This window comes from Hipposideros armiger, unplaced genomic scaffold (genome assembly GCF_001890085.2).
Source record: "Hipposideros armiger isolate ML-2016 unplaced genomic scaffold, ASM189008v1 scaffold_92, whole genome shotgun sequence".
Taxonomy (NCBI): domain Eukaryota; kingdom Metazoa; phylum Chordata; class Mammalia; order Chiroptera; family Hipposideridae; genus Hipposideros; species Hipposideros armiger.
Window position 1 is genome coordinate 502,281 of NW_017731442.1, and position 12,479 is coordinate 514,759.

The following is a 12,479-nucleotide window of genomic DNA, read 5'->3' on the forward strand; positions in this document are numbered from 1 at the left end:
GGGTCAGCTCTGAGCTCAGCTCTGTAAGGGATCTCGTTTGAAGCAGGAGGCAATGGTTAGGGGACCCAGATTTTCCTATCTTTAAGTCTTCAAGAGGAGACAAAACAAACCGAGGTGAAATGTCAAACCACAAAACAAGGCAGTGTGAGATTGGGGCCCACATTCTCATGCTGGACAGTCCTGTATGGCTGAGGGGGGTGGGGTAGGGGTAGTCACTTCAGACAAGGCTGAGGAGGCCCTGAGCATGGGGAGAATTCAGCTCTGCAGGGATGGTGGGAAAGGTCTTCCAGGCAGGGAAAGGGAGCAGAGGCCAGAATGAACACGCATATTCAGGGGACAGGACCCTGTTTGCCCAGAAATGAGGCTGGGAATGTGCCTGGCCAAGAAACACGTCCTTCCTCAGCTCCCACTCTTTAACATGGTCTTCCTCTGCGTCCATGGGGACCCACTGGCCTACTGAGCAGGTGACCATGTGGAAAGCTAGGCAGGGTCGTGGGGGTGCCAGGGAGCTCAGCCCCTCCCTGGAGGAGCCCTCTGACAACAGGAAGCAGCTGCAGCAGGCTCCAGGGCTGTGCTGGTATCTGTCACTCTCCTTCTACCCCGGCTGCAGCCCTTACAGAACAAACTGTTCTTCAAGAAGCTCTGGGGACAGAGGGCCCACACCTGCTCCCCAGGTCGGTTTGGACAAGCCCCCATCGGCCCAGGCACAGAGGCCAGCAGAGCCATGACATGGCTCAGCAGCCCCCGTCGCTCCGTGCCTCCTCCTACCCTAGAGCCCTGCGTCAGTTCATTGAGACAGTGAAACACAAAACAAGAACTGGGGATGGCAGGGGAGCGCAGGGACCAACCCTTCATAAAGACCTCATCGCCAGGTCTCAGGCTCTGAAATGAGTGGGGATGCTAAGTGGTGTGGCTTTGTAGAAACAGCACTGGATTGGAACGCAAAGCCCTGGGTTCTAATCTTAATTCTGCCACTAAAAAGCTGTGTGACGTTGGAGAAGTCACTTCCCATCAGTGGACTTCATTTTGCTCCCCTGTAACGTGAGGAGCTGGAATTGATGAGCTCAAATGGTGGCTTCCAGTTTAAAAACGTGAGGCTCCAATGCTCTGAAGTAGCTTTGCGGTTGCTGGGGCTGGGGTAGCTGGGAGAGAAATTAGGATGAGAATCTGATTAAGGTCTAGATAAAATGGAACTGGATTCAATTTAGGACCTGAGATGGGTTTTGTTTCCCTAGATCCCCATAATAAAGAAATGTGTGTCTGTCAGATTGACAATACCTCAACAAGAGCTAATTTTATGGAAGAAGACTCCCCACTGCTTGGTGAAGAGCTAGAATCCTTCTAGATCAGCGGTTCTCAACCTTCCTAATGCCGTGACCCGTTAATACAGTTCCTCATGTTGTGGTGACCCCCAACCATAAAATTATTTTCGTTGCTACTCTATAACTGTAATTTTGCTACTGTTATGAATCGTCATGTAAATATCTTTTTGTTGTCCGATGGTCTTAGGCGACCCCTGTGAAAGGGTCGTTCGACCTCCAAAGGGGTCGCGACCCACAGGTTGAGAACCGCTGCTCTAGACACTTTGAGGTCATTCTTCAGTCACAGTCCCCCACCCCCAATTTAGAATGAGCTGGGAGAAGGGACACACTTGAGAGCAGAAAGTGGGGCACGGTAATGCCGGGCACGAAAGGCCCCAGCTCTCCCAATGCTCTTCCTCACTCAAGCTGCTCCTTAAAATTCCTTCAGCTGGGGACCAAGCCTTTCATACCACAGTCACAGCTAAAACTGTACATGCCATTTAAATTCCCGGGATAGTCTAAATGGCTAAGATTCTACCTTTCTAGGACCTGGGGTGTGCTGGGAGAGGCATTAAGAGGGGTGGGACTGGAAGAGGGAAAGAAGGTGGAGTTCCAAATATCACAGGAGCCAGGCATTTTCTGAGGCCTGATCTAGGCCTGGCAGCTCAGACCAGTTCCCCATGGGCAGTGATATGGCAGAAGGCTGTGGGATTCTCAAATGCCTCTTTCTGAAACGTTTGCCTTCCAGGCCTGAGAAGAGGAGCCCATTTTAGCTCCAACGTGTCTACTGCCTGCTCATCTTCTAGTGGGGTAGGGGAGAGGCAGGGGCTTCCCACCAGACTACCCATGTGGCTTAGGTGAAATAGACTCTGTTTGAGCTGTTTAAAAAGAAGCCACAACCGGTGATTCTTGGAGGCAGCTTCGGTACAGGATGGAGTATGTGGAGTGGAAGGGAGGGTGAGAAGGAGTGGGAGAGGGGAACACGTGGGCCTCCACTGGCTTTTAGTCTGCAGGGTGGCACACCGCCTAGATTAGTGTTGGCAAATAGCATAAAGATTGAGGGGGAACAGGCCAGACCAAGCCTATGTGTGCCACTTCTCAACTGCAGCCCAGAGCATGCAGACTTCGGCTTGATATGCTCCCGTGTGTGTGTGTGTGTGTGTGTGTGTGTGTGTGTGTGTACATGCATATACACAGGCGTACATGCACAACAAGAGGATGTGTGTTTGTTGGCCTGAGTGAACACTGGCAACCACAACAGAGAAGATGCCAAAACTCTGTATTGCCCATCAAGGCCAACGGTGCTGGGAGATGCAGGGTGAAAGCCCACCTCCCACCCTTGCCCATCCCAAGACCCTACTTCTCACAGCACGCAGGAAGGAGAGAGGAGGAGAGGCCTGCACTACAGGCTTCATCTTCAAGGAGTGCTCAGCCAGGCCAGCAGCCATCTTCACTCCAGTGCAGTCTCCCCCTTCTACTACTCTAGGAGCATGGAATAAGCCACTCCCTTGCCCAGGGCACTCTCCAAACACCAGGCCCTTCTGTTCAAAACATGCTATCTGGCAGGAGGAAAAGATTCATGCATACAAGGAACAACTTTAGAGCAGCACCTCCAGTACCAAGTTACGAAGGAGGCTGACTTTGAAAGAAAGGATTTGGAAAAGCTGAAACCAGTGGACTAATGGATATGGGATGTGAGGAGACATTTCAAGTTAAGCATGCGATTTATAGAGAAAGTTATAAGGAGCCCTCTTTGGTTTTACTGACACATCTCTGACACCAACTGGGTGTCCTGCAATTCAATTCAGTGTCAATTCTGATACTACCAAGGGTTAGCCTCAGATGCCACAAGTTAAAGGTCAAAGTCCCCAAGAAGACTGGCCTCACTTCAGATGCCAGATGCAAATGGGTCTCCAGGCCACCCACACTTCTGTCTGACTTGGCTCCTACTGCTCCCCTTCAGGTTCCGTAATTTGCTAGAATGACTCACAGAACTCACTGAAATTGCCATGCTTACAATTAAGAGTTTTGTTATAAAATACAGCTCTGGAACAGCCAAAGGGAAAGGCACATAAGGAAGGTCTGAAGAGAGGGGGTGCAGATCTGTGCCCTCTTTTTATGGAATCGGGCGTATTCCCCTCCCAGCACATCAGTATATTCACCAACCAGGACACTCTCAGTTTCAGTGTCCAGCATTGTTATATAGGGTTTATTGTCATAGGAATGATTGATTAAATTATTGCCCACCTGATTGAGCTCAATCTCCAGTCTGCCTCCTCCCCCAAGAGGTTGGGATTCGGGTGGGGGTGGGGGTGGGGGGGGATGAAATTGCCAATTCTCTAATCCCATCTTCCTAGAGCCTGTCTGGCATGGCCAGCCCCTTTGTTGAAACTAAGGGCCCATCTGAGTCATCTTATTAGCATAAACTCAGGTATGGTGGAAAGGGCTCATTATAAATAACAAAAGACACTTCTATTATTCAGGAAACAACAAGGGTTTTTGAAGCTCTGTGCCCGGGAAAGGGAGACAAAGACCAAATATATGGGTTTTTTTATTATACTGCGGTTATAATGAACAGTTCCTGTAGGACAAAGGAGGTGCTGAGGATGGAAAGGTAGGATGGGTCAGAAATTGATAGGTAAGAGGAAGAGGAATTATACCCTATCTCCTAAGAAAGTGGAAGCAGAGGAAAAGCAGTAGACACAACTCCCTCGCTTTTGTATCTTGGTAGAATAATTCACCCTTTTTATATGTTTAATTTCCTCCCAGGTGTTTCATCTGGAACAAGGAGGCACCTCTCAGTCTCTGCTTTGGCACCAAAGCCCTCAGGACTTAGGTCCCCCTTTCCCCAAGTCAGCTTATTGACATCCCCCCGCCCTGTTCAAATACCGTCTCCTTCTAGAAGCCTTCCCTGATTACCCCAGTGAGAAGTGACCCTGCTCTGAATTTCAAAGGCCCTCTGGGTCAGTCAGTCTCCTACGGCTCTATGTTATTATTCATGTTCTTGTGTTCCCAATTTGATCCAAAGCACATTGCTTTACCCTGCTCTGCTTCATTCAACACAATCAGCACTGCGCATTTTGTATGTTTGTGAGCTCTCTGCAGACATCTATTATCACCATTGGCCCCTCCTCTGTCCCTGAAGAACTTGGTGCCTTCCCTGAGCCCTGTCTCTCTGAAGAGAGTGTGAATGTCTCTCTCTTTGAATAGACTATGACTGTCTTTCTGAATAGAATGTGAATGTCTACCCCACCAGACTGCTCCTCCAGGGCAAGGATTTGTTTCTACATTCCAAGCCTTAGCACAGCCTGACAAGTAGCGGGTACTCAGACATGTGTGCAGAATGAACTCAGTTCCTCCTAGAAAACGTCATCTTTCTCAGTTAGAAAAGATAGAGAGAGGAGGGGATGAGTTATACCGGGAAGAATGGAGGAGGGGGCTAACACAAGGGCAAGGCTGGCCTTTCTCACAGGGTTCTGGGCCTCCTGGGCCTCTTGCCAGAGGCTGCTCTTGGTAACTGCAGGCAGGTGGACTGGCAGGGTGAGAAGTCAGAACAACCAGTGCAGGCCAGCAGGCAGATGGGCAGCATTAAGCACCACAATAAGCTCTGGGGACAGGCATAGTTGAAAGGAGCCCTTCTTTCAGGGAACCGTGTGAAAGTTTTCCCCTTGAATGGCTTCCAGCCCCTTTGAAAACCCCAGAGCAGTGTCCAAGCCATGGTTTACTTGCCACTAATGGTTGCCACTCAGAGGCCCCGGGGCTGAGTGAGAGCAGGCCTGCTCGGCTGCCAGCCCTTCCTCTGAGGCCAGGCCTAATGTTCCCAAAGCAGCCCTTCATGGTACAGTGTGCAGACACCTGAGATTGAGGCTCCCTTCTACCTCCTCCCAGGTAGGGTTACATGACAAGGAATCACTCAGGGAACCTGGAAGCCAGATTTGAAAAGGGCCATGATACCCAAGTTCTCTCAGTGGCCTCCGAAACTGGCCCAGAGTCAATGACGGTGCCTTGGCCTCTCTCTGAAGGCTTCGGAGCCTCTCAGGCGGGGATTTGTCTCTCGCATCCCTGGATCTCTGACTTTTCCGTGGCCGTGTACCCACTCCACACTCCCGAGAGTGGTACCAGGCATCTTGAGGAAGCCACAGTTTGGGAATGGACGGGATGGAGAAGACTTGCTCCTAAGAAATAGTTAATCCTCTCCCCTTCCCCCAGGCCCCTTGCACCTGCAGGCTGCGGTGTGTGGTTTCTCACAGCTGCAGCTGGCTCTGCAGCAGCCCCCTCCCTCGTAGGGAACCTGAGAGGCCCCATGGCCTGAGGCGCCTGGGAGGGGCTCCTCATCCTGGGTCCAGCTGCTGGGGTAGCATGGTCCAGCTTGGCCCCTCTGACCTGGACCTGCCACAAAAAGTGCTCTGCTTGAGTGACCAATCCTGGGAGGGGTCTGCCGGGCTTCCTGCTAAAAACCACAGCAGAGATTCCAGTTTGGGAGGTAGCCACAGACCCCCTCTACAGGGCCTCTCAGCCCCTCCCTTGTTCCAACTTCAACTGACTTCTGGAAGAAGCCATGGCCTCTTTAGTGTGGGCTTGGCATTCCCCCCTAGGGGAGGGGAGGGGTTGGAGCTCCTGAAGGAGAGGGTGAGTTGAGTGTGAGAGGTGAGTGGGAAGGACAGGAAGGAACAGGAGGAAGTGAGATTTGGCAGGGCCAGCCTCTGTTGGTCAAGACAACCTTGAACCCACAATGCTAGGACTCTGGCAGGCTCTGTTCTCTGTCTAGCCTAGTAAAGGGCAGGTTGACACAGAGCCTGGGCAGACACCCAGTTGCCCTCTGGGCCAGACAAATGTGCTCAAGAGACACTTTTGCACACTACTCATTCTGAGGCAAGGAAGAAAAAGCACAGGAGCTTCTCTGCTGGGACATCCCCCCCCCCTCCCCCCAGACCAGTAGCAGGGTCCCCAGGCTCAGCCCCTTGGTAATAGCCTGCCCTCTGCCCCACCCTTGGCCACTGGGCATGCACTCAAATCCCAGGGGGACATCTGGTTGATGCCACATGGGGTGCTCTGGCCCAGGTCACAGCTGAAGGGTATTCACTTGGGGCCAGAGACAAGGTTTGGGAGCTGAAGGGATGGGAAGGCAGGAATCTGACAGGCACTTGGCGGTGACAGGGCCCAGGGCTCTGGCTTATCTCACATCCAGCTCCAGGCAAATTGCTTCAATTCAACACTTTCCCTGTGAGGCTCTGTGGCCTCAAGCTCAGGGATTCAGTGGCCTCTAGTCTGTAAAAAAAAAAAGCCCAGCTCCCTCTTGGAGACAACTCCCCCACCAGGATAGGAAGAGGGAGGGCGATTTGGCAAAGAAGGCTTGAAAGGAAACAGAGCTACCCATCTGCAAAAACCCCTGAGTCAGATGTGGGGAGGAGGGAGAAGGAGGGCCCAGCAGAAGTCGCAATTTGGTGCTCATTCTCCTGCTTCAGGAAGAGGCCAGCTACAAGGTGGTAGCCAGAGCCGGAGGAGGTGAGGGTGCATGCTGGGGGGGCACTGGGCAAGCTTCGGTTTTGGTGCTCGTGTAATCTGACACTCCTCAAGGTGTATAACTGATGCCAACCACCCTTGCCAGTGCCAGGAGTCCAGTCCACTGTGTACTCTAGCTTGGTGCTTGGCCCATTCTCAGCAGTGCCACGTGGCCACGAGCACAGAGTGTGGCTAGGAGTCGGCCATTGGTTATGGTTTGCCCTCAGGTATATGGGGCAAAGCACTGTGAAAGAACCCTGAGCTCCCGAGAGAGGGGACTAGACAAGCAGGCCGTGACAAGGGGATCCTGCCTACACTGGGTGTCTGTTTTTGTTTTTGCTTTTTTGCTGTTATTACACTATATTCAGCATTTACTCATCATGGTTGTCCAGACCCCAAGTATCAAGAAAATTTTCAGAAAATCTGTTGTTGGGAGAGTTACAACATACGTCTGGTGTGCTACCTTCTGATTCCTGATTCCTGGAATAAACAGCTTTGCTATTTTCCTCCTTGCTCAGATCCATCCATTCTGACAATTTTATATCAATCTGAACTTTTTGCTAAGACTGAACTGCTCCATTACTGAGTTAGGAATCTTTCTATCCACGCATTTATTTCGTATTTCATTCAACAAATATTTAGTGAGTGCCTACTGTGTGTCATCCATTGTGCTGGTGTTGGGAACACACTGATGAATAAAGCAAGGCCCATCCTTGGCTAGCTGACAGGCCACACCCCAGACAGAGGTTATAGCCAACCTCATAGGGGTTACTATCTGCCCCCAACCATGACTACGGAGCACTTCCAATTTCTTGAAAGAAAGATCTTAGAGTCCTTAGAAGATAAGCACCCCAAATCCAACTGTGATTTTAAAAATATATTCTTACTTATTTTATTTTTAAACATGTAATACAGTCATGTGATTCAAATACAAAAATGACATACGTAAAATCTCAATAAGATTTCCTCCTAATTTTTCCCTAACAGTTCCCATCCCCTGATATTAAAAAAAAATTATATTCTTCCAGTATTTCTTTATGTAAATATATTTTCTTAATTTTCCTCTTTATTATTCAATAAGTGATTTACTATTATATAATAATTATTTTTCTTGACAATATGCCCTGGGGATTGTTCTGTATCCACACGTAGAGGGTTCTCCATTTCTTCTTACAGATGCAAAGTGTTCCCTGTTCTAAATCGGTCCTCAACTGATGGCAATAGGTGGTCAGTCTCCAATCCTGTGTCAGGCAGTGGCAGACGTGTCCTTTCAGATGTGCACAGGTGCCCAGGGTCCAAAGGTTCATGTGTTTATAATTTAGAGAGATATTGCACACTGTCCTCCATAGAGGTTGTGCCATTTTCATTCCTATCAGCAACGTATGAAAAGGATTTTTTGCCCACCAGGCTGAGATTTTTTTGTTTTTTAAAGAAAAAAAAAGGGCGGGCAGGCCGAGTGTCTCAGTTGATTAAGAGCACAAGCTCTGAGCAACAGGGTCGCCGGTTCGATTCCCACATGGGCCAGTGAGCTGTGCCTGAGCAGAGCTGCTGCTGAGCTGCCAACAGGTGCCCGGATGACTCAGTGGATAAAGGGTGCACTCTTAGCAACAAGGTTTCCGGTTAGACTCCCGCTTGGGATGGTGGACTACACCCACCCGCAACTAAGATTGAACATGGCACCTTGAGCTGAGCTGCCCTGAGCTGCCGACAGGCAGCCAGATGGCAACTGGACTTGGAGCTGAGCTAGCTGCGCCCTCCACAACTAAGACTGAAGGACAACAACTTGGCTGTTCCCCTTCCCCAATTCCCCAATAAAATCTTTAAAATAAATAAATAAAAATAAAGGAAGAAAAAAAGGCAACATCAGGCCTCCAAAGGAGTGAGGTGGGGAGAAGGTCAAGTCCAGAACAAAAGCCCAGAGCTTGGCCAGTGATGGCGCACAGATAGCTGAGGACTGGGTGTTCTCAGGCTCTGGTGTTTATTTTGCGTTAGAGCAGTAACCCTCACAGCTGGTAAGTGGGGGAACAAGGGACTCCAGGAAGAGAAGCTACGAGGTGAGCCTGGAGAGAGCCCTGCTGGTATGTGGCGGCGGTGGTGGTGGGGTTGTATTATACATGAATGAGGACCACAATACCCAGCAGGAAAAGCAAATGAATGCAGCATGGTGGGGTTTATTAAACCTAGGGAAGAACTTGTAACTTTGAAGGTATCTCACACTGTTTTGGGGAGTAAAAGGAATTGTGGAAACCCTTCGGTGGGATTTCCAGAAGTATTACTCAAGCATTCATGCAGCAAATGCCAAACATCGACCATGTGCCCAGCACTGTTCTAGGTACTGAGAATACAAGCATGAATAGCACAAAATCCCCACTGTCTGGAGGCCTAATGGGAGAGGGAGCCAGTAAGCAAATAAGTTAACAAACACATAAATATTTCAGATAGTAAGGGACAGGGGTGGGGATTGGTAGAGGGAGTATAGAAAAGAGGGAAGTATTCTCTGAGGAGGTGACATCCAGGCAGACACCTGAATCTTGAGAAGGAGTGGCCTATACACAGATCTTAGAAAGGGAGTCCTCAGAAGGAGGGACAAGCAAGGGTTGCCTGAGGACAAAGGAGGGGGGCCTGCTCCCAGCACGGGAGTGAGGCTGGAGGAGGTGGACTGGGAGAGGTAGGCAACAAGCTGGGGAGACCCAGATGGGCCCCGGACCACGGCAAGGAGTTTGGTTCTTGTTTTAGGAATAACAGGAAAAAGAAACTGGTCACAAAGACACATATTGTATGACTCTATTTATGTGAAATGTCCAAAGTAGGGAAATCCATAGAGACAGAAAGTACATTCATCTCTCAAGTAGATTAGCCCAGGGCTGGGAGGGTTTGGGAGGCAATGGGCAGTGAATACTAATAGCAGTGATGCAAATGTTCCAAAATTGATCATAGTAATGGTTATATAACCCTGTGAATATAGTAAAAAGAACCCTAAAACTAAAACAAACAAACAAACAAACAAAAAACATTGAACTGTACACTTTGAATGGGTAAATTACCTGGTATGTGAATTATATCTCAATAAAGCTGTTATTAAAAATGGTAACAGGAAGCTGTTGGAGGGCTGCTTTAATCAGGGGAGTAACATTATTACTCAGGCTGCTGTGGGAGAATAAAGTGTAGGGAGACAAGAGTAGAGGTGGGAGACAGTTGGGAGGCTACTGCAGTGGGTGAGGCTTGGCATGGGCTCGTCGCTTTGTGATAGAAGTTAATGAGGAGGTCAGACTGGATTATATTTTGAGTTTGACAATGAATTGGATATGAGGGGTGGGGGAGAGAGATGAATCCAGGCTGCTTAACTGCAATGAAGAAGACTGGAGAAAGAGTCTTATTGGGGGAGGGACAAGGAATCAGAGCTCTGCTTTGGACATGATAGGCCTCTGAGATGACCTCTATGCAGGGAAGATATCAGGCTCAGAGTCACCGCCATGCAAATGGTCATCAGGGGCAGAGACCCTTCTCATCCAGCCAGGGGTTCCAGAGCTAGAGCTGCTATTTTATTCTCTGCTCTCTTCCCCATTGCCTCCAAGATTCCAACCTCCAGGTGGCAGTTAAAGGCACAGGCCTAGATGGGATTAGACCAGGGAGAGACTGGTCTAATAGGAAAGAAGGCCCCACGCCATGCTAACATTTAGAGATAAAGAAGACGAGGAGCCAGTGAAGGAGCCTGGACTCCAAGTGAAGACAGTGTTTCAAGGAGGAGCAATTTCTCTGCTGTGCAAATGCTGCTGAGAGACTGAATAAGATGACGGAAACTGACCTTTGGATGTGCCAAGAGGAGGTCATTGACGACTTGGACAAGTGCAGCTTCAATGGAGTGGCAGAGACAAAAGCTTGGCTAGAGCGGGCTAAGAGGGAACCTGGATAAGGATGTGGGAGGAAGGAAACAGGGCAGGGCTGGAGAGGGTATAGTGTCAAAGGAGAGTTTGTTTTTAAGATGAGAGAGATTGCAGTACATTTATATGCTGAAAGAAGTAATCTGGTAGAGAAGGGCAGTTGGATAGTGCAGGAAAAAGAAGGATGATTTGGGGCAGTCCTATGGAGTAACTGAAGGCATTGGAATCTCATGCACAAGTGGAGGGGCTGGCTCAGAATCTGAGAGGCCATCGGTGTAAGAAAGGAAGGCAGAGAGTAGGGCACAGATGCAGACACCTTGGGAAATCTGATGGTGAGAAGACAGGTACTTTTCATATGATTGCATCTTATTTTCTCGAAATAAGAAGCAAGGTCATTTGCTAATAGCAGGGAACAGAGAAGAGGTGTTGAGGGTTGGAGAAGATGTGAAACACTCATCTGGAAAGTGGGGCAGTGAATTTTGTAGAGAAACACAGTAGGATTACCGGGCAAGCTGAGTGCCCACTTGAGGTTTGTGGTCAAAAATGTAAAGTGCGGCTAGTCAGCGTGGCTGTGTGTTTTCCCTAGTGATGTTCAGCTTCTCAGTGCAGGTGCAGAGTAGGTAGAGTTTTGGGGTTAAGCAGGGTCAAGGTGTGTGAGGGGAGTTCAATGGAAGGAAAAGGGCCAAGAGAGTTGAGGGCTTGTGCAAAAGGGTGATGATTGTCACAGACCATAGACTCACACTAGAGAGGGAAGTTAACAAGGTGATGAAAGGACTGATGGCCAGTGAAAGGGGTGAGTTCGATGGAATGGAGGTCTCAAAGGGGACAAAGAATAGAGTGGAGATAACAGAGTAAATGATCTAAACAGAGGAAGCGGTGGTCAGAGAATGGGGGGGTGTAGAAGCACCAAGTTATAGGCTATGGCCATGAGAATGGAAGGGAGGTGGGAAGAAGACAAGTGGAGAGAGGAAGTCAAAGATCACAAGAGGTAGGTGTTGGGTGGGTCATCTACTTCAGATGACCTTCCCTGACCACTGTCTCTAAGATAGCTCCTTCATCCCGTCACTACTCCTTCACCTACCATTTTTTCCTTTTGTAGCATCTCTACCTAACATTACATTAGGCAGTACTTATTTATTTGTAAATTACTCTTGCACCTGTGGGAATGTAAGAACCTCGAGGGCTGGGACATTTTCTCTTTGATTTACTCCTATATCCTCAATTCTAAGAAAAGTACCTGGCACAGAGAAAGTGCTCAAAAATATTTGTTGAATGAAAGAATGAATGTTAATAAGATTGAACACGGCACCTCGAGCTGAGCTGCCCTGAGCTGCGACCGGCAGCCAGATGGCTCAGTGGTTAGAGCATGTGCTTTTAGCAGCAAGGTTTGTGGTTCGATCTCCACATGGGATGGTGGGCTATGTCCACCTGCAACTAAGATTGAACACGGCACCTTGAGCTGAGCGTCTGTGAGCTGCTGACGGGTGGCCAGATGGCCACTGGATTTGGAGCTGAGCTAGCTGCGCCCTCCACAACTAAGACTGAAGGACAAAAAGTTGGCTGTTCCCCTTCCCCAGTTCCTCCTCCCTGCCCCCCAAAAAAAGAATGAATGTTAAGGTCTCAAAAAATAATGAAGGAATGGTGGTGAAGAGGAAGATCATGAGCCAGGCACTAAAATATTCTGTGAATAAGTGGGGATGTCCTAGAGCAGCGGTTCTCAACCTGTGGGTCGCGACCTCTTTGGGGGTCGAACGATCCTTCCACAGGGGTCGCCTAAGGCCATCGGAAAACAAAA